Source organism: Magnolia sinica, chromosome 12 (assembly GCF_029962835.1).
Source record: "Magnolia sinica isolate HGM2019 chromosome 12, MsV1, whole genome shotgun sequence".
NCBI lineage: Eukaryota > Viridiplantae > Streptophyta > Magnoliopsida > Magnoliales > Magnoliaceae > Magnolia > Magnolia sinica.
Window position 1 is genome coordinate 33099239 of NC_080584.1, and position 26430 is coordinate 33125668.

The window sequence follows — 26430 nt, forward strand, 5'->3', positions numbered from 1 at the left end:
ACGGTTTAAATATCAATATCTCAAACTGAAGAGGAATGAAAGGAAATAGCAAGAAATGAAAGTCTAAACTATTACAATATTCCCCACAAGATATTACAACATTCACATTCACACATACATCTCACAAACTTGAATGATTAAAGACATAGAAAATAAATCACACATCAATAAAACACAAAGAGTTATAGCGGTTCGCCTGTGTACAACAACTGTTAAACAACAGCCACACAGCTTGCTACTCCACTCCTAATATCCTCACACAGGGGATATTAGTGTTCACTATGAAAATAGGTTTTTCTAAGGTTCACCTAAAACCCTCATAATTGTGTCTTTCAAATGGGCTTACACAATTCAAAAAACCCCCACACTCTGAGTTTTCTGGCTCTCCTCAAATAACCAACACTTAGAGATTTTTCTGGCTTAATTTCAAAGAAACCAAAAACATAGAAGATTTACACAAATGTAAAATACCTGTATTTCTCCTTTTGTAGCAGCCCGGAAGAACCAAATCGAAGTAGAAGTTCGAATAGAGAAGTTCAATATCCAATACTCACTTTGAAATGGTTCTAAGTTCTAATTGATTTTAAATTAAAACAAGTTGGGCTAGCTCTATTTGATTTTGATTCCAAGAAGTGGAATATCACAATTCCTCTTTCAAATCAGATTGGAATGCAGAAACAAAATCAAATATAAAAAGCTAACAAAAGAGAATATTAAATATGCACAATGTAACTTAAAAAGAACACAAACTTATCTCTCAGAGTGATGCCTTGATTTTACTTTAATTGGATATCAAACTCTGAAAATCGTGCTCTATTTATAGTTACAGAAATCGCATCTTCGACTAGTCCTATGGACACTACGACAAGTCGTAGGACCAACAGTATTTTGAAATTTTGAGCGCGATCGGATAAAACCATTCCACGACTGGTCGTAGGCACTTCACGACTGGTCATGAGTCCTCCACAACTGGTCGTGACCTGCCCATGACTGGTCGTGAGGAGCCAGGAATAGTTGTTAGAGTTTGAGTCATACCTATTGGACTGGTCTGATCGAGTCAGCACTGTTCACACGACCGGTCGACCAGACTCCAGAACTGGTCGTAGCTCAACCAAAAAATTTTAAAATTTTGCTACAACTTAGGACTAGTCTTGAAATTTCTTGGACTGGTCGAGCTAGTTCTAGGACTAGTCGAACAGAGTTCAGGACTAGTACAAGAACAAACCAAACACTTATAAAATGATTCAATTTGAATTATGTTTTCAAAATGACCTACCCTAAGGTCAATCTAAGGTCATTCATACCTTAAATGTGAAGTATGGACATTGAACCTTCATTTCTTCAGATGATGGATGATCTTTGAAGTTCATGAGACTTGAGATCTCGACACATGATGAAGCTTGAACTTGAGATCTTTGAAACCTTGAACTTGTAGTTCTTGAGTTGTTTTTCACCTTGAGTCTTGAACAAGATCTCGTAGCTTTAAAACTCTGAAGCTTTAGAGAAGAGAACAATGTACTTGACCTTGCATTACTTGAAGTAGACCATTGTTCTTGACTTGAAGCATTGTCCTTGTACATGTGATGCATTGCCTTGAACAGATATATCAATGTGCTACACAAGACAGATTGTGGTTTTGGCACTACAAAATTTGACAATCAAGGTAACAAATAACCATTGCACTTACACATAATACTAATGTTCAATTAGCTGGATATATGGATGCTGACTGGGCTGGGAATATAGATGATAGAAAGTCCACCAATGGCGGATGCTTTTATGTTGGGAACTGTTTAGTTCCTGGCAAAGCAAGAAACAGAGTTCCGTATCATTATCCACAGCTGAAGCTGAATATATTGCAGCCAGAAATGCATGTACCCAGCTTGTGTGGATGAAAAGAATGCTCAATGACTACGGTATTGCGCAAGATACAATGATTTTGTATTGTGATAACTCTAGCACAATTAATATTTCTAAAAATCTCATCCAGCATTCCTGTACCAAACATATTGACATTCGGTATCATTATATTCAGGAATTAGTATAAGAGAAAGTCATTTCATTAGAATATGTGCAAACGGAAAAATAGCTTGCGGACATATTTACTAAACCACTTGACAGGAATAGGTTTTTTAAGTTAACAATGGATATTGGTATGTGCAATTCAACCTGAGTTTATCATGCTTACATGCTTTATTTTTGTATATTTTTATGCAAATAATTTTGAATAAAAATTAAATGAAATGTTCATTTTTAGTGCTTGCATGACCAGTCAAGCATATACTTTACCAGTCGTGGCTAACGGGTCAAGCATGTACTCGACCGGTCGTGGCGCACAGTTGGGGGCCCTTTATGAGTTAGAAAATCACCTTTTTCACCATTTTTCTCTTCTTCCTCACTTGCCCCTTCTCTGACCCGTCGAGCCCATCTTCGATTAGTGCTTGGTAAGTGCTCCATTTTTTATTTCCTTTCGTATTTAGGTTCCTTGGATCTTACATTGCTAGATTCTTGCATTTATTTAATCTTTTCTAGTGATTTCTTAGTTCTTTTTGTGAAAAATCTGTTGGGTTTAAAACCCTTGATTCCTTTGTTGCATTTCTTAGTTGATTCTTGCAATGGAAGGCCATTCCTCTAAGAAAACCACTAGAGTTTCCTCTTCAAGGTCCACTCATGTTAGGGTGCGAACACTACGACCTCCCGGAGATGACCCCGAGTATGTGTGGGATTCGTCATCGAGAGGTTGAGTGGACGGTCAATTCGTCATCGACAGGCCTAACTATAAGTCAGAAAAGTGTTCCATGACTTGCAAATTATGTAACATGGACTCGGAATGGAGTTCGGGGAATGCGCTCCGGGCCAACCAAATGTTGCCCAAATACAGAGTTTTGCATCACATTTTTATTTCCAATGTCTATCCCCGATCTGGAAACAAAGCTGAATTGACATCATTTATGGTTCGTATTATTCATTCAGTCGTGTCTGGTATTCCTATGTGTCTTCCTTTTTTGATCTGTTACATCATTATTCAATTCCGACTTCATCCATGCCATAGTTATATCCCATTTGCTTATTCGATGACCGCCCTAGCTTTTCACTGTAATGTGGTCATGCCGCCTGGTGAAGCTCTTATTACGCTTCTTTAGTTCAATAATTCAAATATAAACAAGATGAATTTGAAGTTTGCTCCTGGTCAAAGGGATGGGGAAGCAGAGGAAGTTGGAGAAGAAGATGCGTTACCAACTAACACTATGATGGACGATATCTTTGATGAATTAGATGAAGATGATATTGAGGTTGATCATGATTTTCAGCCTTCCGAGTTTGATGAGTGCCTTTGCGCCTTAGAGGAGAAGGTGGATGGATTGAAGATATCCCAGGATAGTCAAATGAAATATATGCGTAAATATTTTCAATGCATTATAAAGGGATTACATGAGATTGATCCGTCCATTCCACCTAATTCTTCATCTGGTTCGGACTAATTTACTTTTTCTTGATTTTTGGTTTTGGGCATGTATTAAAGATTAACTCTATACTTTCTCTCGTTGCTTATTTGATATTTGGACATGTATAACTATTTGATGTTGACACTTTACTTCACTATGTTTTAACTTTCACTCTCTTTCTACTACTCTTTACATATTTCATAATCACAATCATGTTTGCTCTTTATTATGTCTTTCTTCCTTTGTCATTTTGTGACAAAAAGGGGGAGAATTTTTGTAAAATGGTATGGTTAAATATGTTTGATTAGTGAATGATGTAGAGAGATGTATGTATGTGTATGGTTTTTTTAATACAGGTCTCTACAAGTCACTCAGCTCAAATTGAGGGGGAGTTTTTGAAAGTTTGGTGTAGTTTGTGAACCTGTGTATTATGAATAGGTTGATCTTCTAAGCTAGTTTTGTCACAAATTTGACAAAGGGGGAGATTATAAGTGCTATGTTGTAGATTAGCACCCTGTATTGTCAAATTTTATAGTGACAAACCTGGAGTGATTGATTGTTTAATAGATGGAAAGTTCACCTTCATACGAAGATGAGTTTCAAGTCATCTACATCAACATCAAAGTGCATGTTCAACTGCAGGAACAAGATCAAGTTCACGTACTAGACCGAGTGCAAGTGCGATTTCAAGTCCAAGTGCATTACATGTTTAAGTATACAAGTTCAAGTTTCAAGTATACAAGTTCAAGCTTCAAGTACTTCAAGTATACTATCTACCGAAGCAACCAAAGTTACAAGTTCAATGTTCACATTTAAGGTATTCGTGACCCTATAAAGACCTTAGGCTTAGGTCATTCATATTGCATATTGAATTTGGGTCATTGTACTTATTTTAGGTGTTGCTTTGACTAGTCCTAGTCATTGTTCAACTAGTCTAAGCACTGGCTCAACCAGTCCAGAAATTAACTCAAAATTTCAAATAATTCTGGTAGGTCCTCGACCAATCGAGCACCTTGCTCGACCGATCGTGGAGACTGGCTCGACCAGTCGAGTAGGTCTCAACTCAAACTCCAACAAGCATTTTGAGCCCCACTTGACCAGTCGAGTGCCATGCTCGACCAGTCGAGAAGGCCACTCGACCAGTTGAGAGTCTATTTTATCCGATCGCACCAGAATTTTTGAAATTTGGTTGTTCTTAGGACCAGTCGAGGCAGACCTTAGACTCGTCGAGGGAACCAAATTTCAGCCTATAAATAGAGGACTTTTCTCAGCTTCTTTCATTAATTCCAAGCCAATTCAAGTCACTACTCTGAGAGATAAGTCCCCGTTATTGTGAAGCTATTGAATGGTAATTAACATTCTTTAATATAGCTTTTTGGTTTTTAATTTCTTGATCTCTTACTATTCAATCTTACTTGATAAAATGGAATTCTCTTTTATTCCTTTTTGAGATCCAAGAAATTGAATCAAAGTAGCCCAAGGTTAGAATTGATTTTAAATTCACTTAGATTTAGAACTCTTTCATTTGTGAGATTGAACATTGAACATCTACGTCTTCAAAGAAGCGGTTCTACTGGGCTACATCGAAGAAGAATCTTCAGATAAGTATTATTGTTCAATTTATTTATTTTTTGGTTTGCGAGATAAGCCAAAAAATCTCCATTGTGGTTTTGATTGAGATAAGCCAGAAAATCTCAGCGCGGGATTTTAATTGTGATAGCTCATTAAAAACACAATTGTAAAGGTTTTAAGGTGAACCATGGAAAACCTTCTTTCATAGTGAAAGTCAATATCATGTGGGTTGTGGATATTAGGAGTGGAGTAGGTGTGGCTGTTTGAGAACAGTTGGTGTACACACCGAACCACTATAATTCTTGGAGTTTGGATGATGATAATGATGATGTATGTGATGTGGTGAATGCTTGTATTTATTTTTATGTACTTGTGGTGAATGTTGTAATAGCTAGATTTGTTTCATTTGCCTTTTGTATTAGTTTGAGTTTTTTATCCTTACTAAGTTCAAGAAATCAGGTTGTCGTACCATAAACCTTGGTTTTTGGTGTAAGGTTGTCCTTTGAACAAAGTTTATATCAACCTCTCAAGACTAGTGCATTTGAGGTTTTTTATTTATTTCAGCTATCTGTATTTATATTCTGCTTTTTATTTGTATTTGGCATAGTCCTATTCACCCCCCCCCCCCCCCCCTCCCCCTCTAGGACTGAGAGCTCACCCTTTTCATGGATCCATAATCAGAGAGAAGATCGAAAGAGGAAGGCCCCCTCTGGTAGCTCCCAGTGTAGCAGCTTCGACCATCGTAGAGGCGCACGACCCATCCATCCTTTCGGGTACCATCAGCACCCCAAGGACCACCACAGAGACAGTTCTTAGGTATTTACTACGGATGTGGTTAGACGGGGCATCGTAGGCATGAGTGCCCCCACCTACAGCAGCAGTCGAGAGCGCCTCAGCAGCCTCTACAATAGTAGTAGTGACATCAGTATCTGTCGCTGAGACCACAACAGCAGCAACGGCAGCCACATCAGCCCCCGAGACCTCCCCTATAGCAACAGAGGTAGTAGTATAGGCCGCCACAGTAGTGCAGTAGCGACGACCTCAGATGGGACATGCACCTCCCTAGCAGGCCCAAGGCAAGTTTTATGCAGCCCAGCAGGATCCTCAGGCATCAGCAGGAGTTGTCGAGGGTACACTCCTTGTTTCCTCATGCATAGCACATGTCTTGTTTGATTTTTGTGCATCACATTTATTTGTATCCGAGGATTTTTGCCGATCAACTGGTTTGTTGCTAGAGTCTGCGCGTGAGGGTCTATTAGTGTCGATGCCCTTAGAGAAGACTGCAGTATTAGGTTGGTTTTACTCATCTTACAAAATTCTGGTGGGAGAGACCTTTTTGCCGACTGACCTGTTTGCCTTATCGATGTCCGAATTTGATGTTATCCTGGGCATGGATTAGCTTGCCGAGTACTATGTCATATTGGACTGCTCCTCGAGGATAGTCACATTTTATATACCCGATATGTCACAGTTTCAGTTTGTAGCCAACCCCAGAGGTGAGCAGCTCTTTTGTCTTATGTCATGTGCTGTAGAGGAGCCAGCTGTCATTAGCATCGACCAGCTGCAGATCGTTTGTGATTTTTTGGATGTGTTTTAGGAGATTTCAGAGTTGCCACCTCGTCGGCATACTAAATTTCAAATTGATCTCGTGCTCGATATCATGCCTATTTTAAAGGCCCCGTATCGTATAGCATCATTGGAGTTATGGGAGATACAGAAGCAATTGGACGAGTTACGTGAGTTAGGATTTATCCATCCGAGTAGCTCACCGTGGGGAGCGTCGGTACTCTTCTTGAAGAAGAAGGATGGCTCGTTGAGGCTTTGCGTGGATTACTGCGAGCTCAATAAGGTCACGATTAAGAATAAGTACCCACTTCCAAGGATTGATGATTTATTCGACCAGCTATAAGAGGCGCAGTTATTTTCAAAGATAGACCTGCGGTCCAGTTATCATCAGGTTCGTGTCCGAGAGGACGATATCCTAAAGACATTATTTAGGACGCGCTATGGTCATTTTAAGTTTTAGGTTATGTCCTTCGAACTGACTAATGAGCCCGCAGCGTTTATACAGTTGATGAACAAGGTCTTCCGTCCATATCTTGATCAGTTTGTTATGGTATTCATCGATGACACCTTGATATATTCGAAGACCCAAGAGGAGCATGAGCAGTATTTAGAGATCACTTTACAGACCCTCCATGTACACTAGCTTTATGCAAAGCTGGAGAAGTGCTAGTTCTGGCAAGAGGAAGTGAAGTTCCTCGATCACGTGGTGATGAGGCAGGGCGTAGCAATAGACCCTTCGAAGATTGATGTCATGCGTTAGTGGGACCAGCCCACGAACGCGTCCGAGATCCGTAGTTTCCTTGGGTTAGCGGGCTACTATCAACATTTTATTGAGGGATTCTCCCGTACTGCAACCCTGTTGACCAGGTTAACCCAGAAGGGGGCTGAGTTCATTTGGAGCGACGCATGTGAGTGAGAATTCATAGAGATAAAGGACCGTCTTACGTCCGCACCAGTGCTCACTCTCCCTTCTAGGGTGAAGGATTTGTGGTTTTTGCAGATGCTTCGCATGTTGGGTTGGGTGTTGTCTTGATGCAATGCGGGAAGCCTGTAGCCTTTGCGTCTCGCCAACTCAAGGTTCATGAGCAGAACTACCCCATACATGATCTAGAATTGGCTGTAATTGTCTTTGCATTGAAAGTGTGGAGGCTTTACCTTTATGGGGTTGGGTTCGAGCTCTCATCTAATCATAAGAACTTGAAGTATCTCTTCTCGCAGTTTGAGTTGAACATGAGACAAAGGCAATGGATGAAGCTCCTGAAGAATTATGATTTCGATCTTCAGTACCACCTTGGCAAGGTGAACGTGGTGGAGGATGCCCTTACCCGTCAGCCACAGGGCCTGAGGGCACATATGATCCTCCAATAGTGGAGAATGCTCGAGGATGTTGCTGAGTATGACTTTGAGTTAAGTCTGCAGTCTTTCATTGTTCAGTTATCGAGCTTATCGATTCAATCCTCTCTTATCGCAAGTGTGATCGAGGCTTAATAGGCAGACCAGATGTTACAGGATTACCAAGTAGAGGCCACATCCGAGGGTCAGTCGGATTGGCAGATTGGGTCCGATGATGGACTTTGTTTCAGAGGCCCCATTTTCGGATCCGGCACCCATTCACCAGGTTAGATCCTGGGATACTACAAGGAGGATTTCAAGTCATCACGATTCATAATGAGCATAACAAAAGCATAACCCACAAACAATAACCACAAGAACACCGCCACCAAAATCCACTATGATCAAAAACTTTTGAGTACAATGCGGCAGAAAGGGGAAATACAATGCCACAAAAGAAACAAAACTCCAGAAGCTCGGCTGCACGGTCCAACTATGGCGAGACTATGGCTGCGGCTGCGTCCTGGCGTCACCTGCACGCATCAATCGTGCATAAGCTTATGGAAAGCTTAGAGGGTGGTGTAAGTGTGTGCGCAATATAAACGTGCTCAAAATGCAAGGTCAGAGTGATGCGGAATCATGGTGATGAGCACATGAATGCAATCAGCCGTACCAAGGCTATGCGGTGCAAGATATGAATGCTATCGGCCATAACACAGCCATGCGATGCGAGATGCAACTCAAGCATGCCAATCCTTATCATATACCAGTACAGTTCTCATTCTGGATAATCACCGGGGTTCAATAAACTCCAAATGGCACTGCCGCTCTCCCAGCCGCACAGTCCAAGTGAGCATAAGAAACCTCACTATCCGCCTTGCCAATAGTCTCCCAATACCTATCTGGCATGTCGATAGCGGACCCATTCACGAGCTGGTCAAACTCGGCCTAGTATTGCCCCTACCCTCGGGCGAGTAAGGCCACACCCCTTTCCAACCGACCACGACACGGTGGGAGACGCGGCCTCGGTATTCGGCCCTCGTGCGCTCATATATCCACTCGGTCTCGACGTTGGAGTCATCCTCTGGTACCATCGGGTTTAGGGATTTTCACCCAGGGACATCTATGGCGCCCGTATGCTAGAACCAAACATTTTCGGTATCCAATCCAGCCACCCACGATGTGTCTGCGGAGGCTATGGCCCTGGTGTCGCTAGGGCATACAGTAACTACAATCACACAATGCAAGTGCATGAGTCACACTAACAGTCATGCAATAGTCCTGCGTAACCCATGCGCTCATACAGGGTAACTCCGCCTATCAGGGAGCTCGTAACAGTCTGCCCGAAGGCATATGCTATGATCAATCACTCCTCATACCAGTCATACATATGATGCGTATGATAATAAATCATGGATCTATACTAAACATGCATATAGGGATGGGCTCTGCGTATCACAGAGATGGGCCTAGACGGCCTGCAGAGTATAAGTATGGACCTATCAGTGGCCTTAAGGAGTGTGACAATGCGGACATTTAACCAACATTATCCTTACAATGTGGACGTCAAACCAACATTGTTCCCAAGGCATAGCCCGCCATAAAGTACCATTACACAAACCATAGGAAATCACACATTGCAATGGACCAATATACATCTCATTGGGCCTCGACCCATAGTTCTCAGATACATCAAATGGGCCATCTCATATGGGCCTTATATAAATCAAGTGGGCCGCATTAGTGGGCCTTATGTACATTGCAATGGGCCATAACCCATGGGCCTTTAAATACGTTAAATGGGTCGAATCACATGGGCCTTATGTATATACCAAGGTGGGCCTCAACAATGGCCACAAATACACATCCAGGTGGGCCTCAACAACGGCCACAAGTACACATCAAGTGGGCCTCAACAACGGCCATATGGTTGAACAACTTGGATGCAACACATGCATCATGGTGGGGCCCATAGAGGCCCACCATCATATATATATATATTATATATAATATTAATATATGTAAATATATACAATATTATATATAATAATAATATAATATTATATATATATACATATATATATATATATAAATATGTATGTATGTATATCCACACACACTCACACAAGTGCACACACACCCACATGCATACACACGTGCACACACACCCACATGCATACACACGTGCACACACGTGCACACTCACGTGCAGCAGGGAGGGGGTCCCACCGTCCAGGAGGACGGTGCAGACGAACACATACATCAAGCAGGCCCCATCGTCCGTCTGGACGGTGGGCATGTAACACATGCATCACTGTGGGTCCCATGTGAGGCCCACCATAGCGTTTATCTTCCATCTGATCCGTTCATAAGGTCACACGGGCCAGGGTGAAGGGGAACAACAAATTTCAGCTTGATCTGGAACTTCTGTGGACCCAGAAAGGGTTTCAATGGTAGAGTTCAATTCACACTGTTTCTTGTGATGTGGGCCGCCCGAGCGTTGGATTGGCCTGATTTTTAGAGGGGGGTCCACGTCAGATAGTGGCCCACCAAATGGGCGGTGTGGATACAAAATATACATCATGGTGGGGCCCACGGATGGAGCCGTGGGTCCCTGCCTCTTGGCCGCCCGCCCGCCAACCGCAGGCGCTGCCTACACGTCCTGCAGCAGCAGTGTCCATTATATTTTTTTTTTGAAAATCCATGATCTTGGGGTTTTTCGAGTGCGGGGCCCACATCAGGTGGATCCGTCCCAACTATCAATTGCTGGGTCTCAATACAAACCCAACGAGCCCAACATTGGGTATTTTTCGGAGTACAGAGACGGTAGGGTGATTTTTGACGGTAAGGAAGTTGTTTTCGTATGCTCTGGCCCACCAAAAAATTGGATTAGTCCCATCCTTAGGCTCAACGCCTAAAATGATCCCCTGAATGGGATGGACGGCGTGGATTAAGCACAAACATCAAGGTGGGACCTGCATGAGCGGTCCGCCCCAAAACCCAAAGAAATCTCTTTTTTTTTTTTTAGTTTCAGCCAACGTCCAGCGTCTCTGGACATTGGACGATTTGGATAAACACTGCCTCATGGTGGGTCCCACGCGTGAGTGGCCCATGTTCATCAAGGTAGGTCCCACATGATCATGGCCTACATATATATAAATATTAATAAAATATTATAATATATCATTTACTCTAAATAGGGGGAAATCTCTCCTAAAATGAGGTGGGCCTCCCTATTTGATGGATGGAGTAGATTTAATATATTGGTGGGGCCCACTTCATTCTAAGGAAGAGAGAAAGAGAGGGAAAGAGAGAGAAATAGAGAGAGATACACGGTGAGATAGAGGAGGGACCCCGCCACTATGGGCCCTCCATTTCATACATGCATACATCAAACGGGTCCCACCACATGTGGCCCAAAAAAAATAGGAGAAATGACGGTGGATCACCCACCTTATCTTCCTTCTCCTTGCTCCCTTGGCTTCAAATGCACCTTGCCTATGCCTTGGATGGTGGATGATGGGGGATTAATGGTGTGGATGAGAGATGGGAGGGTGTAGATGGATGATGGAAGGTGGACCACACTTGAGAGGGAGAGGAAGCTTGGACGTTTGAGGCTTGGGGGGTTGCTTGGAGAGATATGAGAAATGAGAGAGAGAGGGGTGATAAGGATGGGTGAGGTGTGATGGGGGATGGTTTGGGTTGAAAAGTTGAAAAAGGGGTATGGTGGATGTTGAAAATGGGAAAAAGAGGAGTGGTGAGTGGAAAGAGGGTAGATTCTTTGAAAAAAAGGGGATGGGGTGATGTACTTGATGTATGGGATGCATTAAATGTTGATTAATGGGACTTATTGCGTAGAGATTCCCTCGAAATTCGCAACGCGCGGTGTTTCTTCGGAATAAACGCTGATCGGCATCTTCTTGCCTGGGTATCGGTTCGGTGCGCAAGTCACGGCGTTGGAACCGCGGCAACGCGGTCGCTATGATACAACTTTTGGATCAAGCCGACGTCGGGGCGCGACCTGGCCTAAGATCATGCGCAAACACCGGATATGGTGCGAAGGTTGCCGGAATTTGGACCGGAAGGACCGCGGAAGCCAACGGAATGGTACGGACTAGGACACGGGTCTTACAGGATTACCAAGTAGAGGCCACATCCGAGGGTCAGTCGGATTGGCAGATTGGGTCCGATGATGGACTTTGTTTCAGAGGCCGATTGTGTGTTCCGGATATTCTAGAGTTAACGTAGATATCTTATGACCGAGGCACACCAATCGAGGTTTACTATCCACCCCGGCTCTACCAAGATGTATCGCGATATGAGGAGGCAGTATGTTTGGGCAAGGATGAAGCGCCAGATCACTAGTTTTGTGGCCGAGTGTGACACCTTCAAGTCCCTTACAGCCGTTGAGCATTCCATTGTGGAAGTGGGAGCACGTGGCCACAGACTTTATCATGGGCTTGTCAAGGACTCAGTGCAGTTATGACGCCATCTAGGTTATCGTTGATCGTCTGACGAGGTTGGTACACTTTCTTGTGATTCGTGCAACTTGGCCTTTGGACCGTCTTGCTGGATTGTTCATCGATGAGATTGTGAGACTGCATGGTGTTCTGGTTTCGATCATTTCTGACTAAGATCCAAGATTCACGTCTCAGTTTTGGAGGAGTTTCTAGAAGGCGATGGGGCCTACCTTGAAGTTCAGCACCGCGTATCATCAGTAGACCAATGGGCAGAGTGAAAGGGTCAATTAGATCCTTGAGGACATACTTCAAGCTTACATGATGAATTTCTCAGGTAGCTGGGATGATCACCTGCGTTTGGTTGAGTTTACGTATAATAACGGCTATCAGGCGACCATTGGCATGGCCCCCTTCGATGTGTTGTATGGCAGACCTTGCAGATCCCCGAGTTGATGGATCGAGGTTGGAGAGCACCATCTCCTAGGTCATGAGCTTGTGCAGAGGACATTAGAGGCCATCGATATCATTAGCAAGAGGATGCTCACAGCTTAGAGTCGGTAGAAGAGTTTTGCAGATCGTCGGTGACATCCCTTTGAGTTTGTCATTGGGGATCATGTGTATCTCAAGGTCTTACCTATGAAGGGTGTAGTTCGTTTTGGAGCGAAAGCAAAAGCTTGCCCCGAGGTTCATTGGACCTTTTGAGATTACTGGGCACATTGGCACTGTGGCCTATCGGCTTGCCTTGCTACTTTAGTTGCCTGGCGTCCATAACATTTTTCATATTTCTATGTTACGGAAGTGTGAGTCAGACGTCGTTCCAATGATAAATTGGCAGCCTTTAGAGGTTCGTGAGGATGCTTCTTATATTAAGCAGTCAGTTCGTATCCTTGATCGAAAGGAGCAAGTCCTTCGGACCAACGTCATCCCCTTGGTGAAGGTTCAGTGGGGTCATCATAGTGTGGATGAGGCATCTTGGGAGCGAGAGGCTGAAATTCGCAAGCATTATCCCCATCTCTTTAATTTCTGATTATGTGTATATGTTGTGTTTCTAATTATATATATAGTGATATGATTTCCCTTCCTTTATGAGCTTTATCTAGTTTGAGTTGTAGTGTAAATTTTGAGGATGAAATTTTCTATTAGGAGGGGAGAGTTGTAAGACTCGTAACCTCGCAAGACCTTCCGTACACTTCTACTTAAACAACAACATGTTCTCGACAGACCAGATCAACGAGTTTTGATCGTTACCATATTTTGTACCGCGATACCTTGTGACTTGTACCTAATGACTGCGCAGGCGTTACAATTCTAACGCCGCGCGACACACCCATTTTGACCCTTAGATTAGAAGTTACAATTTTAGCACAATCCGAGATGGGCCGAATAATGCATATAGGCTCCACTTGCGCAAATCCCCATGTTGTCAAATCAATCAATCCATCAATCCATCAACTCATCCATCAATCAAGTCCTCCATCACTCATGTCACTCTCTCCCCATTAGTCAAACAAATTCATGCCATTCTCATGCAACTCATACCCCTACCTATGCTAGCCATCATTCTCTTATTCTTTTTCTCTCCATTTTACCCCTCCATCTTCCCCTTATTCCCTCCTTACCCTAAAATCTCTACCACAATAACTCCCTAACTCCCTCTCATTTTACCATTTCCTACCAAGAGTAGAGAGGGATTAAGAGAGAGAGAGAAAAATATTAGAAAGATTAGGGAGAAATTAAGAGAGAAAGAGAGAAAAGAAAGAAAGATTAGGAAGAGATTAAGAGAAAAGAAAGAGAGCTTATAAGAGTGTTAGGATAGATCAAGAGAGTAAGAGTAAGAGAATAGAGAAAAGTGAGATTTAAGAAGATTAGGGGGAAGAGAAGCTTGGTGGGCCATCCGATCGCCGATCTAAGACGATCCAACAGTCCATCCTTCTAAGTGAGTGCATGGGAGGGTCAAAACCCTCTCTACTTTGGTGGGCCCATAAGGGTGGGAACCACCTTGATCATGTATTGAATATGTGGTGGACACCATAGTAGCGAGGGGCCACCCCAATGGCCAGATCTATTTCCCTTTCTCTCCCTTTCTTTTCTTATCTCATGGTGTTGTGGGACCCACAAGTGGGCCACGCTATTGGAGGGCGTGTCCCTCACGCTATCATATCGTGGACCACCTTGTGTGGCCGACTATGATATTTATTTTCTTTTTAAACCACTTGATTGTATAAGCACACTTGGATGGTGAAAATACACCAAAATTTGATGTGATCCAAAGCTTCTTAGCCCCACCATGAGTTGGACATTCAAATGGATGGAGTGGATTTCCTAGGTGGGCCCTACCTCACCCTTAAAACACAAAAGAGGGAGAGGGGTAGTGACACCATGTCCCTGGACACAAAAATGTTTAAAGACATGTCTCTGGCACAATTACCTTCTAAAGTCACCATCTGGACTTCACTCGTGGGCCCCATCATGATATGTGTGTGTGTGTGTGTATCATCCACACCGTCCATCTGATTTCCCTTCTCATTTTAGGCATTGAGCTCAAAAATGAAGCTAATCCGAATCTCAGGTGGGCCATACCATAAATGCTAAGGGGTTGGGTTACCCATGTCATTTCTTACTTTTTACATGGGAGGTTTGGAGTGAGTTTTCACTCGTGGGACCCATATTGATGTATTTCTTAGATCCACACCACCCACCGTCTTTTCAAGATCATTTTAGGCCATTGGCTAAAAGATGAGACAGATTCGGGTCTCAAGTGGACCATAATGAGGGAAACAAACCATTGTTGTTGAAATCTTCCAAGGCCCACTGTGAAGTCCCTGTTCGTCCAAATAAACTCAAATCAGAGCCCATTAGACCCGCTCGAGATGGACTACGTGATGAACGGAGTAAAAAATCCATGTGGGGCCCGCACTAATGGTGCATAAATTAAAAATAAAAATAAAATAAAATAAAACAAAGGAAAATGGAAGGTGTCACTGGCGTTATTGCCCAGTGACGTGAGGGAGGAAGCCTCCTTAGGCTGCCTTCACACTTGGGACCCTACATGATGTATTTATCAAATCCACTCCATTCATCCGTCTTATCATATCATGTTAGGTCGTGGGCCCAAAACTCAGGTTTATCCAGATCTTAGGTGGGCCATACCATAGGGTAATATGGGGCTAGAAACCTCTTAGACTTTGGGATTTCTTGGTTTTGGGATTCCTTGGACTTGGAAATCCCTAGTTTTGGGATCCCTTGGACTTGGGAATCCCTGGAATCGTGACCTCTTAGGTCTTTGGTTATATTTAGCATCTCTAATTCAAATCCTTAAATTAGTTGACGTGTGAATGTTGAAACTATGTTTATATTAAAATCCATTTAGGCATATACTTTTCCTGAACTAATGAAGTCCCAAGACTCAGATGGGCCATGAGCATATGATCACATCCTAGTGACTAACCAATGATCTGTAACCGTCAATTTACATTAGTAGTGATTAGACGGTGCAGATCATTCTACCAAAAGTAATTATAGTGATGTCATTGATAATTTGATTATTTTGGGACATCATTAGTGGGCCATATGCCTAAATGAATTGGTAGCCTAGTGACACACGTGTTGTATATCTGGGTGTCCATCCGGGTCACTCCAAGTGGACCCTGCCTTGTTATATATATTTTATTCATGCCTTGCAGGCTACATGAGAAGCTAATGTTAGTCTAACGTGGGCCATACCACATAGACTTCTATATTTCTAGTGGGGTATGTCGTTCAGTTCTCACTCTCTGTATATGATATGTCGATTAAGGCCAATTATTGTCTGATATGTTTGATAACATGTTAATGTACTTGGCCTGGTAGAACACACTAAGAACATGCTTATTATAATGACATCATGTCTAGACATATGCCCATGCGCATCATTTGTATGCATGTTGTGGGTGGTGATTGATCATAACATATGTCATTGGACTGAGATACTCAGGGGACCCCATATGAGATAGGATTGCCTCATATGATCGTGCTGTACGCTCAAGTTTGATGCATAACTTGGATGGTATGACTCATGCATTTCGTATCTTATATGTCATGATCACTTTACGCCCTAGCGACATAAGGGTTATGGCCTCCACGGGCATATTGTGGATGGCCAGATTGGATACTGGAAATATCTGTTTTAGCATTAAGGCACTATGGATGTCCTTGGGTGAAAGTCCTTAAACCCTTATGTACCAGTAAGATGCTTCAACGTCGAGACCGAGTGAATAATATGAGTGCCCGAGTGCTGAATACCAGTAGGTCGCGTCTCCCACTGTGTTGTAGTCGGCTGAAAGAGGGTGTGACCTTATCTGCCCGAGGGTAGAGGGTTGTAAGCTAGGTTGAGTTTGACCAGCTTGTAAATGGGTCCGCCATCGACGAGCCAGGTGGGCATTGGCATACCACTAGCAAGGCAGTTAGTAAGGTCTTTTCCACTAACTTGGTCATGCGCGCGATGGGGCGACAGCCATTATTGGAGTGTGCTAGACCTCGGTGATATTTCCAATGATGAATCATACTGATATGTGGACTAGTTAAGGATTGACATGCTTGCATTGCATCTCTAACATATGGATATTTGGCCATGTAGGCCTTGCATTGTATAGCCTTGGTATGGCCAACATCATTTATGGATTTGCCAGTTTAGCTTTCCATCATTTTCGATTATTCTGACATTTGTATGCTTGTCACATGCATTGTGCACACACGCACGCACTCTATAAGCTTCGTAATAAGATTATACACGCTCTTTGCGTGCAAGTTATGTTAGACCGCGGCAACATTGAGGCAGGAGCATGTGCTCGATCTTTTAGAATTTTGTTATTTGATGTATTTCCCTTTCAACACTGTACTCAAATACTATATTAGTGAATATGTGGTGATGATGTTTTGGTGACTTGGGTACACTTGTGATTATGCTCCTTTACAAAAAAAAAATTCACCCTAAAAATCCTCCTTGTAGGATCCCAGGATCGAAACCTGACATATGGGAGCTGAGAGCTGAGAATGAGGTACTACGGAGGCTGTCGACAGCGGATTCAGCGGCTGAGAATTTTGTGAGCCCGGTTCCCAAGTTTGGGGCGTGACACCCTGTGGATTCGACATCGATCACACCAAGATTATTACTACATCGCGACCCTACACTTGGGGTTATGAACATTATGACCAATTAAAATTTATGACTTTTAACACACAATCGCTTACTTAAACTAATATGTTAGTTTAAACTAAGCAAAACAATTAACTCTAAGGCTTCCAAGCCAATAGAGGGTCCAATCACATAGATTACAAATGATATGCTAGTGAAGCTACTAGTTTATAAATGATAGTGCACATATATGTGTGGAATGTGCTAACTATTAACTCTTAGCATTCATCTAATCATGCATACATATAATTAATATAAACAATCACAAAAGAACAATTAGAAAAGTGCTCAGACAACAATCTCAAATACAAGCATGTATAGTAGATTGATTTTCCTACTCCACTCCCAACGGACACACTCAACCCATAAACGTACTGAAGTTAACTATTAGATGTTTTAAATTAGTGTCACCTCTAACTTTTACAATCCTACACAAGGACCGGCTCTCTCAGAGACTTATGTGGATTTTTGTAAGCTCGCCATGAACCCCAGTCCTACACAAGAACAATGACGTATACACCCGTGCTGGTGCCCTACACAAGGACTTAATTTAGGTCCTACACAAGTACTTGATTTAGGTCCTACATAAAAACCAAGGTCCTATACAAGAACTTAATCGAGTTTTCTAATCAAACTTTACACTCAATTCTATACAAGGAAGGAGTGTACATAGACTTTACATATGACAACCTTACTTTATCAAATTGAGCATCATTAATGCGCTATCTTGGGTTACTTGATCGATTCTCTCCCATGTTTTAATCATCTCCCATATTGCTCCCCCAATCGTTGATGTTAATGCTTTATTAAGGCTGCAGCTCCAAGATCAACGTCTTGCATGAATTACTCCTTTAAGGTGACCAAGGTAATGAGAGGTTGGGTGAATATCGTACAACTAATGGAAGATTGTAATCCTAGAAGATTTACCTAGATCGGTGTTCTATAAGGTTTAGACAAAGATTTGACTATTTGTTGAAGTCTAGTCTCTAGAACAAGGTGGAGATCAAGTTCATCTTCTTTATTAAGGTTGAAATCCTCTTTCAATAGATGAATTACAAGGAAGATAACTTAGATCCCATGGACTTAGAAACTTAGGATGAGGGATATAACTATGCAATCACATATGCTTTTATTACACCAAAAACACATACGAATGCCCAAGAACCAAATGCCTTTTATAAGAAACTTATTTGCAATGGCTATAAAATAGCTAGTTAACGACTTTATTGATGGGATTGAAGGACCTTCAATGTGATCGAATAGTGCGTTGATCTCATCAAGAAAACTCAGGAATTTTTTTTATGGTTGCTGGACTCATTCTTCGATCTAATCATGTGGACTTTCAATTGGATTGAGTCTCATTGACAACCTATCGATGAGATTGAAAACCACTCGAAAACTGTTGTTTTGGGCATACGATTTCACAGTAACTTAGCACCTTTTTATCCTTACTTATCATATTATAATTAAGCTTCTAAGGCTAAGAGATGATCAACAAGATTTACTTATAGGGTTAGGATCATCTAGAGATTCAATGGATTATTTTGGGACAAGAGTTAGAATCACCAAGGCACCTTATATACATATTCTTTACTCCTTAATGCTCATGTTATCTTGTATTTTTGGTCTTCAGTTTTCAATAGCTCAACTGACTCCCTAACACAATGACTCACATGATTGACAAAAAATGTACACAAATAAATGCACTAATAAGTTAGGGTTTGGAGAAACGAGATCTAGGGTTTTATACTCTTAAGGTTTTAATTGTAAGTTGTCATCTCTTGTATTTCATTTTCATAGCGGATTGCTTGTCGCCTTATGCCGTGATTTTTTTTTGCAAGATTTTTTCCATGTATATCGATGTGTTCTCTATATATGATAAAATTGTCTATCTTTATGCTTGTTTGATTCATATTTAGGTCACGTCTAGGTGACGCTTCCACTCCCGACACAGACGGAACTTTAAATACTGTACAATATATCGGTATCAATGACCACCCATACATGATACCATACAACTGATTTACTGTGTATATCAATGTGACTTTTGTGAAGGATAAAAATATTGTACATCGTATCCTTGTGTTGGCAAAGGGTTCAACACTATTATTAAACAGACCTCCATGAGTCCAATGGCACCCTTGCTCTTATCCCACTCATCTCCATTTTGCTTGTGCATGAAAGCACCATCAAAAGTCTCAAGGAGTGAACTCTTCAACAAAAACCACTGCGCCACGTGCAGAGCACCCTTTGCCAGGCTACCAGGGCAGAAACTAATGCCCCGACTAACAGATTCAATGGCCAATCATGAAGTGCCATGTGCCCACCGCCTCTTCTACTAGAAATCTGGGCCTCACAACTTATAAATAGCCATCTGCACTCATTTTAAATCGGGGTATTCAAATGTTTTTCATATTACAAGGGACTTCAGGAGCACACACTCACCAAGTTTAGCCTCAATTATCTGAATATTCCACTCCCAATGTGAGAGCACAGTGCCAAAAACTCAAGGGACTGGGATCTGAGCTTACACTCAAACTTATTATAGCATATGCACCTACGTGTAGAGTACCTCCTCAGCCCCATTCAAGGACCATAAATGCGATGTAACCATCTTTATATTAGTCTCTTCCTCTCGCCTTGACTCCAGATGCCAAAGTGTTGGCCTGATGATGTGGATTAGGTATGACAGGTTGATTAGCGAAACTGGCTACCAAAGTGACGTCACCAAATTCTGTGAGCCCAATATATATATATATATATATATATATATATATATATATATATATATATATGCTGTATCCACATTGTCCATTTATTTTGAGGTATCATTTAAGGGCATGAGCCAAAGAATGAGGCAACTAAAAAGCTGTAGTGGACCTATCACAGAAAACAGTGGGGAGAGTGATTCCCACCGATGAAACTATCCTGAGGCCCACCATGATTTTTTATTTTTTTTTTTAAATCCAACTTGTTCAAAAGTTTTTTAAAAAAAAAGACAGGAAAGAAAGGAAAACACAAATATCAGCTTAGTCTAAAACTTATGTGGCTTTAAGAAGTTTTTAATTGTGGGTGTCATTGTCTCCAGCGTTTTGGATCGTACACTAAAATGATATATCTAAATATATGGATAGTGTGGATACGAAACATATATCATGGTGCGGTTACGGAATTTGGTGATGTCGCTTCATTAGTGAGTCTCACTACTCAACCGGTCAATAACTAATCTGCGCCAGGCCTAATACAACATTTGTGCTTGGCATGGAGGGTCTCCTAGTGATAGGCCATAGAGGGTTAATCTCAATTTTCATACCACGTGAGACCAATGGCATTGTTGGGCTAATCCAAGCTTGTAAACGCTAAGGCTATCACGAGTCTCCATACCATGATCAATGATCCAAAAACTTTAAATACAAAGGAAACTAGCTCTCTATTTAAAAGAAAACAAAATCTAAAAAATAAATAAATAAAATCGAGCACTAATTTTTCACTTTATTATTATCCTCATGATTACATAGTGTTGCATGTCATTAGGTCATTGGCTCCTTTATGTGTATTATTTGAGCTGTAGTCTCCGTTACACAAAAGTTCATTTTTCGCCTCAGTTGCTAAGGAAATGAGCCTAAAAGTCTACTTTTTAGCCTCAATTGCCTAGAAACCAATGCCCAAAGTCTAATTTTTAGCCTCAATTGCATAGAAACCGAAGCCAAAAGTCTACTTTTTAGCTTCAGTTGCATAAGAATTGAGGTTAAAAGTCTACTTTTTGGCCTCAGTTGCATAAGGATTGAAGCCAAAAGTCTGTTTATTAGCCTCAGTTACGTAGGAACTGAGGTGAAAAGTCTACTTTTACCGTTGGGTCCGAGGCCACTAGTTTACTTTTTCGCCTCGGTTGCCCTCAGTTGCATAGTAACCACGCGAAAAATCTACTTTTTAATCTGAGGTGAAAATTTTACTTTTGGGCGTCAGTTACATGGAACCGAGGCGAAAAGTCTACTTTTTACCTAAACACTACTTGAACATATTTTTAAAACAATTGCGGCCGTCCAATATCTGTCCCACATGTGGATGGAGTATAAATTAAAGAACGAAAGTGAGATGATGCTATTAACATTTTGATTTTTTTTTTTTCCTTCGGAATTTCGACCACTTACTATTTAATTTTTAACCATCCATTTGATAAACATAAATTGGATGGCTAGGATTACGTAATTAGAGTGATTTTTGACACATTCTCTATCGATCTACTGCTCTACAAACTGGACGGTCTGGATATCCGTATATGACTGGCATGTGAGGATGAATCACCGTCCTTTTTCGAAACGGTGGTGTTAGGATTCTATCCCCTCATCTCCATTTCTCCCTCCCCCTCTCTCTCTGAGCTATCCCTCCCTCATATCTCCTCATTTCCAAACACCTTTCAAAGCGAAAGAACAACAACATTGAGCATGAATGAATACCACATATATGAAGCAATCGGCAAGGGCAAACATTCTGTAGTCTCTCTATCTATTGGCATTTCTCTGTGAATTGATTGGGACAGCTCCAGATAGAGCTTCAGCCGCACGATCTAATTCTTCTGATTTTGATCTCATTTTTTTTCTGAATCGAAAAAAAAAGGGATCAAAATCAGAAGAACGAGATCGCGTGACAGATCCCCACGATCTCATTTTTCTGATTTTCATCTCATTTTCTTTCCTTTTTTTTTTTTTTTGTGTTGTATCGTTTAGACCGTTTACAAAGGACGGAAGAAGAAGACGATCGAGTACTTTGCCGTGAAGAGCGTTGATAGGTCGCAGAAAAACAAGCTTCTGCAAGAAGTGAGTAATAGTAACAATTCTCTCTATCTATCTCTCTCTCTCTTTGTTTTTTCCCTTTTTTTAACGTATTCAAGAATAAAATCTCTGTGAATTGATTGGGACAGCTCCAGATCGAGCTTCAGCCGCATGATCTCATTCTTCTGATTTTGATCTCATTTTATTTTATTTTTTGCTGAAACGGAAAAAAAAGAAAAAGAAAAAAGAGAGAGATCGAAATCAGAAGAACGAGATCGCATGACAGATCCACACGATCTCATTTTTCTCAAGTCTAAAGAAATCCACCATCCAATTGCTGGGATTGTTTTGGCAGATGAGGCATTTTGGCCCACTGCCGTCCATGGCTGGGGTCACCATTTGAGCAATCTGGATCAATGAAAGATGAGCAGACCTGTATGAAATGTGGTCTAGTATGAGAAATGCCAGTAATCTGAGCCAAGCAATGTATGACAATACCGCATGAAGAATGTCTACATATCTCTCCAACACTCACATCAATAATCTGAATAAACCTATTTCCCTATTTTTCTCAAAACAAATACATTAATCTGCTTTGCTTTTTTCCCCACTAACAATTAAACCTTCCGGTGTTTTTAGTAGAATGGGTGCAATTGATTATATGATTTCGGAGGTTTGATTATGCGATTTTTGATGATATGATTTTGGAGGTTTGATTATGCAAAGAATAAGAAAATCTCAGCTAAATCACGCAGTTGTGATCTTCTCGAAAGATCCTTTGGTGATTTTCTTATCTCTTCTGTTGCTCTCTGCATAACGAGGCTTGTTTGGGGATTGAGCTACCTATAATCCATACTATCCTGCCGCTGAGCAGCTAGAAAGTGATTATCGGATGCATTCCCTGTTTGGACGTAGAATATGTGGTACATTACTAGTATGTAGTAGATATTAGCACTGATTTCATATGGTGTGGTCCACTTGAGCTTTTGATATGGTCCACCCTGTTTGATGGCTTTTTTTCTTTTTTCTTTTTTAAATTCTTCTTAGTGTGTTCTATTTTTGAAATTCTATATCTTAACGATTCTGCTATTCATCGATGTGCCAGATTGTGATTAGAAATCTGAAAATGTGTTCTAATCGACATGCATTGGTTTCATTTCCTTTTTCTGGATTTGCAGTTTTTTATGATGGGCGTTTGATTCTCAGGTTGAATCTCTGATATCAGGTTTTTTCGTTGCTAAACCATACTAATTTTAAGGAAAATATGGTGGCCTTTTCATCCTTTTGGCTCTTGGGAATAATGAGTTTTATTTCTAAATTCCTATTCTTTACTTAGTATTTCTGACTGATGAATGAGACTTGACATTGGAAATCCTAGATGATCATATTCCTTTCTATCTCATCAGTGACGAGGAGAGAGAGCATTGTCCTACTAGCTAGATGCTTTTAGCCATGGTTCATGCAAAGCAGGACCAGATTAGGTGGATGGTCCCAATCCAGGGTCTCCCTTCTACATTTACAGAGGTGGAATCAACTGCCATCCATAGGCAATTTTACAGAAGTGCACTTGTCTCTACCAGCTCATCTAACAAGTAGTACACATCCACTATTACTTTCAATATTCTCAACCAGATGGTTATTTTCGAGGCTGAGCATATTCATAGGTTGAGCACCCTGTAACTGAGATGATTGTTGGCCAACACCTTGTAGAGTGGCAGATCCATGTAGCAAATGGAGAACCTCTTCCCTTGACTCGGTTACAAGTGCCTTTATAAGGTAATTGCTATCAAAAAAGCAGTACTTCACATCAGACATGAGCTAGAAAAGTATGCTGCATCATATGTTAATTTGAATCAATTAACCATTCCTCACTAGAATTGTTCGGAATTCCACATCAACTTTTATTTCACTTTTGTCAGATATCACTTGGCTTCTAGCATTGTCAGACCTGATTTTACTTGCTTTTCCCTTTTCTGGTGCCTACTTTTCTTGCACATGGTTGCAAGTTTCATCATTCTTGAATATGAAGCAATTACAAGTAAACAAGATATCAAAATCATCAAAGAACGCATGAAATGATCCCAATTTTCAGAAATTTACTAAAAACCAATCTTGTTTCATTTTCAGCCATAACTACATTCAGAATTATCGCAACACAACAGGTTGGGCCTTTGTCAGTGTCATTTTATACAGGTGTTGAGAGTTCCAACTCCATAGAAGCAGAAACTTGTACTTGAGACACATACCCATTTCATGAAGATGTGTGTTTTTTTTTTCTTTCAGCTCACATCATCCAGATAATTATTCTACTTGACTGTCGTGGGCATAACATCATTGAGGTGTATTCAATTCAGCAATCAACAAAGCAGTTGCCTGGTGTTGTTGGGTTCGAGTTGTCTGGAAAATTGAACAATGGTGTTACAGCTACCGACTTAGTTTTAACTGTGACGCAAATGTTGAGGAAGCATGGGGTTGTTGGCAAGTTTGTTGAGTTTTATGGTAATCTCATTTTCATGGAGTTGAATAGATTAGGCCGCAGGCTTTCTGTTCCATTTATTCTTACGTAAATCTGTTGTTCTAAATCTTTGCTTTTCTCATATAGTTGGGGGCATGGGTGAATTATTATTGGCTGATAGGGCTACTATGATTGCTAATATGTCTCCCGAATATGGAGCAACCATGGGTTTCTTTCCTGTAGATCATGTCACTCTACAATATCTCAAGCTAACAAGATGAAGTGACGAAACTGTAAGTATTGTACTTGTGAATGTTTTGACTGGGGAATGGGGGGATTAGAAATTTGGTTGATGAGGAAACCACCCTCTTATATACCAGGTGGCAATGATAGAAGCCTATCTGAGAGCAAACAACATGTTCGTTGACTACAACGAGGTATACATCTTTCTTAACCATTCAATTTTAATTGAGCATTTGACTGTGAAATGTAATTGATTTCTTTTTGTGGATCAGCCTTAAAAAGAGAGTATATTCATCTTATCTAGAGCTGGACCTTGCAGATGTTGAACCCTGCATCGCAGGTCCAAAGCAGTATGTTCGTGTTAGTTTAAGCCACGTGCTATATTCACTCAGTTGTTGAATCATTATATTCAAGTTGGAGATATTGCAGGAAAGGTATTTTATTTGGGCCAGTAGGCTTTTAGACTAAGCTATTCTTGTTTTTGGTATGACTTCGCAATATGGCTTTAAAGTCGCTAGTATGGAGTTATTATGGCAAATTTGTTGTTATTTTTTATTGAATAAATAAGTTTCATCAAGTGAATGAGGTGCAACAAACTTCCTCATTGTGTTCCAAATGAATGATTGGATCTCATGTATATTTGTGCTGGGCTAGGCTGGGTTGGGTTGGATCGAGTATAAATGACTTTGGGCTTTGGCACCTTGGTTTGGAATTCAGGCTAGGTCGGGTTGCGAGTTGGGTCCTTTGAGGATGAGTTGGGCCTAGGTTGCTCCCTCAACCTGACACAACCTGCCCGAGTTGCACACCTAATTGCAGAGTACCTATCCACACTGGTTTCTAGGACACTCTTGGCAATATTTTCCCAAATCAATGTAACTTGGATTCTCGAGAAAGTTTTTTTCCTTCTTCAGTTAAAATCTTGCTGTAACATGTATTAGAAATTTATTTATTTTAGTCAAGGTTAGCTAAGCCTGCATGTGTGTACAAGGGATCCCTTTTACACGCCATTGGATGTATCAGTGTGATACATTGGTGCAAGATCCAATCCGTACGTTGGATGGGCCTGACTATGTACATGAATGATTGTATTTGATTTGATTGAATGAATGATTACGCACATGTTCATAAATAGATTAAAATGAATGATTCAGCTAGCCTCAGTTGTTGTGAATTGAGGTTAAACATTGAATTTAGCCTTGATGCCAACAGAGGCTAAATAGGCTAAATTCATCTTTAGCCTCAGTTATCCAAACCGAGAATACAACTCCCGTGGCTAAAGGATTTAGCTTCGGCTCTTGAGAATTGAGGTTAAAAATAGATTTAGCTTCGGTTGGAAACAACAGAAGCTAAAATTTTGATTTGGCCTCATTTCAAGGCAACCGAAGCTAAAATGTTCTTTTAGCTTCACTTG

At 41.2% G+C, this 26430-nt stretch overlaps 1 pseudogene; it reads left to right on the forward strand.

Annotated features, from left to right (window-relative positions):
• The first annotated feature begins 6480 nt into the window (after positions 1–6480).
• Positions 6481–25623, forward strand: LOC131220010 (uncharacterized; annotated as a pseudogene).
• Positions 25624–26430: the final 807 nt, after the last annotated feature.